The sequence below is a fragment of the Furipterus horrens genome, unplaced genomic scaffold (genome assembly GCF_987537825.1).
Source record: "Furipterus horrens unplaced genomic scaffold, mFurHor1.1.pri manual_scaffold_12, whole genome shotgun sequence".
Classification (NCBI taxonomy): domain Eukaryota; kingdom Metazoa; phylum Chordata; class Mammalia; order Chiroptera; family Furipteridae; genus Furipterus; species Furipterus horrens.
This window is the reverse complement of record NW_028327182.1, coordinates 46,463,164-46,469,163: the sequence shown is the minus strand read 5'-3', so window position 1 is coordinate 46,469,163 and position 6,000 is coordinate 46,463,164. Positions and strand designations below refer to the sequence as shown.

The following is a 6,000-nucleotide window of genomic DNA, read 5'->3' as shown; positions in this document are numbered from 1 at the left end:
TGCCTCTGGTGGCGTCAGATCATGTACCAGTCTGGCCCTAGGCAGCCTGCTGGAGACTTCCAGGGATCTACTGCTGTTGTCTGTCTTCTTTGATTGTTAATCTATTCAATCTGTGATTAGCTGTCAGGCTTAAGGACTGTGGGTGTGGCAGCTTAATTCCTGTAGGCAGGGCTTTTGCTTCCCCTCAGGCTGACGCCACTTGGAGGGGAATGGTCTACCCACAGTACTGGGGATGAGTCAGCACTGGGACCCCGTCAGCTGCTCCTCCAGTTCTCCCCTCAAAGCCACCGTGCCAAACTCTCCCCAAGTGTCTCCAGTCCTCTCTGCCTTCCCTCTGCTTGAGCCCAGGGTAAGTGGTGGCCAAAATATTTTCGTATGTGATCCACTTAAGAGCTCTTTTTCTCCTGCTGTTTCTCTCCGGCTAGCAAGAAACCCTGTGGCTTTTTGCTTTTCACAGCTGATACTATTTTACTTTCCACTATGTTGCTGTAGGCTGGGAAGCTCAGCTGGGGGTTTAGACCCTGCCCTTCTCAGGGGGAATCCCCGGCTGCTGAGCTGTTTCTCAGTCCCTTCAGCTGCCACCCATGTGAGCCCAGCCAGCCCTTCCGCGTCTCCGCACTCCCTACCGGTCAAGTTGTGATGTAACGGCCTTTTCTGTCTCTCCGTGGTTATAAGACTTCTTTCCAGCTAGTGTTCGGTTGGTTATTCCAGATGATTTCTCCAAAATTAAGTTGTAAATCCCGACTGGTCCTGGGTGGAGGTTAGTGTAGCTTCCACTTACTCCTCCGCCATCTTGGATCTCTGTTGGCTTTTCTTCATGAGGAACTTTTATACACTTGAGTAAAGTGTAATTAAAAAAAAATTTAAGTCAAAAACATCAGTCATGAGGCACATTCCTGAGAGCCACCCAAGACATCTCATATTCTGACCTGGGGCCAAAACCGAAACCTAAGTATGTTCCTGACCAGGGATCAAACCAATGACCTTTTGGTGTACAGGACAAGATGCTCTAACCAAGTGAGACACACTGGCCAGGGTCCAAAGGAATTTTAATGCCTGACTTGTATTCATAATTGATCTTGTATTAATTTTCTATTATTGTCTTAAAGTATTGCTTGTATCTTATGATGTTTTTTAAACTTTCAGTTCTTAAAAAATTTCCTCTATTATATTTAGAAGACCTCCTTTGTTCCTCCTATAGGATTTAAGGCAAAGCCTAGTACATCATATGTGCTTCATAAACATTTAGTCTTCTGATTTGATTTTATAGAGTCCTAAATCTACTCCAGAATTTCTCAAGGATGAAAAATTAAAATGAAAGATAAATTTTGCTGTGAACTTTTCAGCCAAATTTTATGTGTTAATCATGTATGACTTTATGGAATTAGATTAGAAAAAACATTTTTTAATATAAAAATGAAATAGATCTGTCCTTGAGTCAGTTGTGATAAACAAACTTGAACTTTTCTCACAATTGTAACTTACCAAGGATAAACTATGCTTTTGTTGAATCATTAAATCAGTTGGTTTGTTTCTAATGTACTAATTTTTACAGGAATTTTTTCAATCATATTCTTTATTTTTTTTTAGTTTTGTTACATTTTAATAGCAGGTTTTTTTGAGGGATAAGATTTGTTAGATCTTGTCAGCAACAACAGATGAAAGGTACTGAGTACTCCACAGGGTACAGAGCACTGCCAACCGCCTTAGAGAATTTACATGACATGCAGAATATGTGGTTCTTGCCCCTTGAGGAGCTTACAGTCTGGGAGGCTGACAAATCACAGTCTAAGAGTTGAGTAGCAACAAAGTTATTTAAGGCAATTCCTCACCCCCTCCAGCTATTGCAGACTGAATCACTTTGGAATTAATTTAATCAAGATAGGAGATGATACTAAATATGGTTGAGAATTCTTTCATCTTCATAAACAGAATTGACCTGACAGACAACTGGAAGGAAAGACTAGATTCTTGAAGTGCAAGGGCTAGAACAACTTAATTGTGGCTACTTCGTTTACAAGGCGATCATACCCAACAGTATGATGGACTGTTACACTGGTTTAAAGCCAGGCCAGGACTGGCACAGCAGTCCCCTCATGCTAGCATTAGTCATTGAAAGCAGTGACTATTCAATAGGCAGGCTCCACATCTAAGCCGCAGAAAGCCTGTTCCAGGTCTTACCATTCTGTGCACCAAAGAGCCACCTGCTGTGTGCTGCGCAAGTTTTCCTTTTGCCCCATTAAGTCCAAAGTAATGTGAATAATCCAATTATAAGAAACTAATGACCTGCAAATTTCCATATGGATGAATGCTGATATATCTAAATAGGAAATACATGGCAGCCCTATCTACCTATGTAAAAAAAAAATAGAGTATCTACCAATTTTGCATGCTCATCGCTCTCAGAAGAGGATTACAGGTTTTCAGGTTTCATAATCAGTTGTCAGAAAAACAGCAGTTATTTCTGCAGTATCTCTTTAGCATATGACTCAAATTAGTTTTAGAGTACATGATTTAAAAGACATTAACCCATCTAAAAAATGTGTAATTATTCTGAGGTGGTTCCACATTAATCCTAGAATCACTATTGGAAAGAATAACAATGTGATTTAGAAGAACAGTGAATAAACATGATTAAAAATAAGCTCATTTTCAGAAACACAATTTGGTCATTTAGAAAAATCACAGCTACAACCTGGGAACACTCCCATGTGGAGACTGACCTGGCCAAGGCACACTCTAAGCAGGAAAAGGATGAGATCGGGGTGACTTCAGGCCAACTCTGAGGGGCAGCCTAGAAATTCCTTCTTGGACAGCATCATTGGCCCAATACTCTCAGAGAAGTTTTTACTACCCTACCCATATCAGTCCAAAGTTCAACCTTAACTCAGAAAACCAAGGAGCATAGTGGAGAGAGGTGATCCAATATGTAAATTCTAGTACATTATTATTGCTGTAAGAAGTTTGAAGATGAGTACATCCCACTCACAACAGTGCTGTTCCAGAAAGCAGGGCAGAGCAGTGGTCAATTAGAAAAGAGACTATTGATTGCATGCTCAATGGAAAGGTAAAAACATGTTCCCAAACCTATAGTAAGTCTATATCCAAAGGAGTCTGCCATGTCAGTGACGTGCAGGATGTGGAATTCTGTGCCACGGCTTTGCAGTGGGTGCTCTCTGGCCTACTGCTGTAGGCATGGCTTGCTTCCTGTCTGCTGAAGGGAGAATATGCTACACAGAGCTATGACAGTTTCTAGTGAGTGGGAAAATTCACAGAAGTTCCAGGTTACTCATGTCAGGGACATTCCTTGTGCAAAGTTTGATGTAGATGAAGATAAAGTGGTTTTTGTCAATAATTGCAATTTCTTTCTTTTGACATCAGTGGGTTTCTTGTATACTTCTATTATAATGGCCTGGGTTTAATTTCATCCATCTCCATGAAATTGAAACACTTTGTACTAGTAAATCTCTTTTTAGGCTTGTCGTGTTTGAATTCAAAGAAGATAGCTGCACCTTTAGTTAACTTTTCAACATGTTTCTGTAGCTCAATGTCCACATTAAAATGAACATACATATCTTCTTTCCTCGAAGCCACAGGAATATCTTGCATAGGAGTTAAATCTATGCTGTTAGGGTCCTTTACACCAACTGTGATATAGAGATCAATGCACTGCCTGGCATCTTTCAGACCAATTTTCTCAATTCTGATAGTGACTAACATCATTCCTGGTTCTGATGGCAACCTTGGTAATAAAGTACCAGGAACTCTTTATCTTCTTCAAATTCCAAATTCTCTTCTTTACCAAGTACTAAAATTCTTCTTAAGGGGACAGGCTGTACGTCAAATGGGAATTCTTTATTATATGTAAGAATACTCTTTAGGATTGGCTCTAGCTTCTTCAGGTCCTCCAGTTTAAATTCTTCTTGAGACTCTGTGAACTGTAAAGCTGCACTTCGTAATTCCAAGGATATGGCAATTTTACCTATGGTTTTCTTTTGTTCTTCTGTGAATTCAGAATTATCGTGTTGAGCTTGGGTCTCTTTTTATAGATGTCTTGCTAATATCTGATACTCGTCTATAGCTTTCACCAGCTGGCCCCAAGAGTCGAAGTTGGCGCCTCTCCTAAAACTGGTGTACCATTGCTGCAGCAGACTCCAGGTCTACTCTGACATGGTGAGTCCCCGCCCTGTCCCCTCCCACCCCTACCCCAGTGAGGCTGGACTCTAGGGCACCATCCTCCCTGAGCCTGACCCCGATATTAACAGGACGTGGAGAAACCACTTTGGCCACCACCGCCACCCGCTGAGGAGCCGCCCAAGCCCATTTGCTGCCACAGCCCCAATCATATTCTTTTAGTATAGATTTGAATCATTCAATTAGCACTACTAGGCACCTTGTTGCTAAAAAAAATACAACATGGTGATTTTTCTGATGCTTTGGTATTCATATGGGCATATACAAGAGGAACTTGTGACTCCTTCAGAAAAGCATTTCTCTCCTGTATGCCCTGTATGTACTCTCCTCCTGAGAAGGTAATAACTCAAGGAGAAGAAATTGAGGCATCACAGCTATCTCAGTAACAACTGCAGTCATGTCAGTAAAGCATCTAGCACAGACACGGCATGATTACCATTGGAATTCTACATTATTTGCTTGAAAGCCAAAAAAGGTACATGGCTCTCCTTTCCCTTTAAGTTGGTTAGATGCAAAGAAAATATTCCTACAGAAAGCCTCCTTTAATCTAGAAGCTACTTGAGCAGTATTCATAACAATGCTCTTCTCTAGAATCTTACTAATAATATCCAAAAACAGGTTCTAGTCCCATTTATGAGATAACATCCTCAGTAAAGACAGATGAGTCTGTAGATCTGTACACATAACCACCCGGGAGGTGGGTGCTGCAGATTAGAAAATGCGGGGACTTTAGTAAGAAATGCCAAGGCTCACATACTTGGACTTATTTGAATATCTTTGAGAACCATATTAAAGCTTGAGTTGCCTGTTCCTACCATCCTTTTGTTAACGTGACACTGCATATGGACTGAACTATGTGGGTCATAGATTTTTATGTATTACATTAATTTCAGACTCTAAATTCTATAGCACTTGATCAATTTCTCTGCTGCAACTTCATCTGCCATTCATTAGAAAGTAATGCATACACAACACTTAACATATTCTTGGGTGTCAAAGCTCTTCCCCATCTCACTCAAACCTTTTCACATGTCTCCCTCCCTTTAACTAAGTACCATTTCTCACTGATAACTCCTGAAAATAGCCTCTAAATAATTTTGACTCAGCTACCCTCCACATTTCTCAGTTTTAAATACTCCATGTGCTTAGACAGTCTGAAGAAATCTTAAAATTTCCAAAGTCTCCGTAGAGGAGTTTTATATCTGCCCCTATTAGTTTGCTACTCTCAAATTTACTTTCCCACATTTTGTTCCTGTCTTGTCCTTTTCTGGCTATGTAATATGATCATAGCAGCATCTAAAACTGGCAATGACAGACCATCCACTATTGATGAAAAATAAAAATCCATTCATAATGACGGAGGCCAATGAAGCATTCATCTAAAATAAGGTTGTACATGATGGTGCCATGTGAGGAACACACCACTGAAATCCTTTAAATGCTAAGATTTATTTCATTCGTTAAAAAAAATGCAGCCTTATTTTCCAACTGCACAAAGTAAAATGCAAAAACAAATCATTATCAAAAATTAGCACCAGGTTGCTTAACAAATAAACATTTTTTAGTATCCAGAATCACCGCCTATGACTTGTTGTAACATGTGACATTTATCTGTAAAATATGGAATTAATTCCATGAAAGCTCAAAGCCTAACTAGAGAATATTTAAAATATGCTTACACAAGATCAGAGCAGAACTAAATGACATAGAGACTAAACAAACAATCCAAAAGATCAACAAAACTAGAAGCTGGTTCTTCAAAAAAATAAACAAAATCGACAAGCCTCTAGCCAGTCTAATCAAGAA

The 6,000-nt window shown here is 39.9% G+C and overlaps 1 pseudogene; it reads right to left on the bottom strand.

The window, feature by feature from the left end:
* Positions 1-3,294: 3,294 nt before the first annotated feature.
* LOC149996123 (axin interactor, dorsalization-associated protein pseudogene) lies at positions 3,295-4,172 on the bottom strand (annotated as a pseudogene).
* Between the last annotated feature and the right edge of the window lie 1,828 nt (positions 4,173-6,000).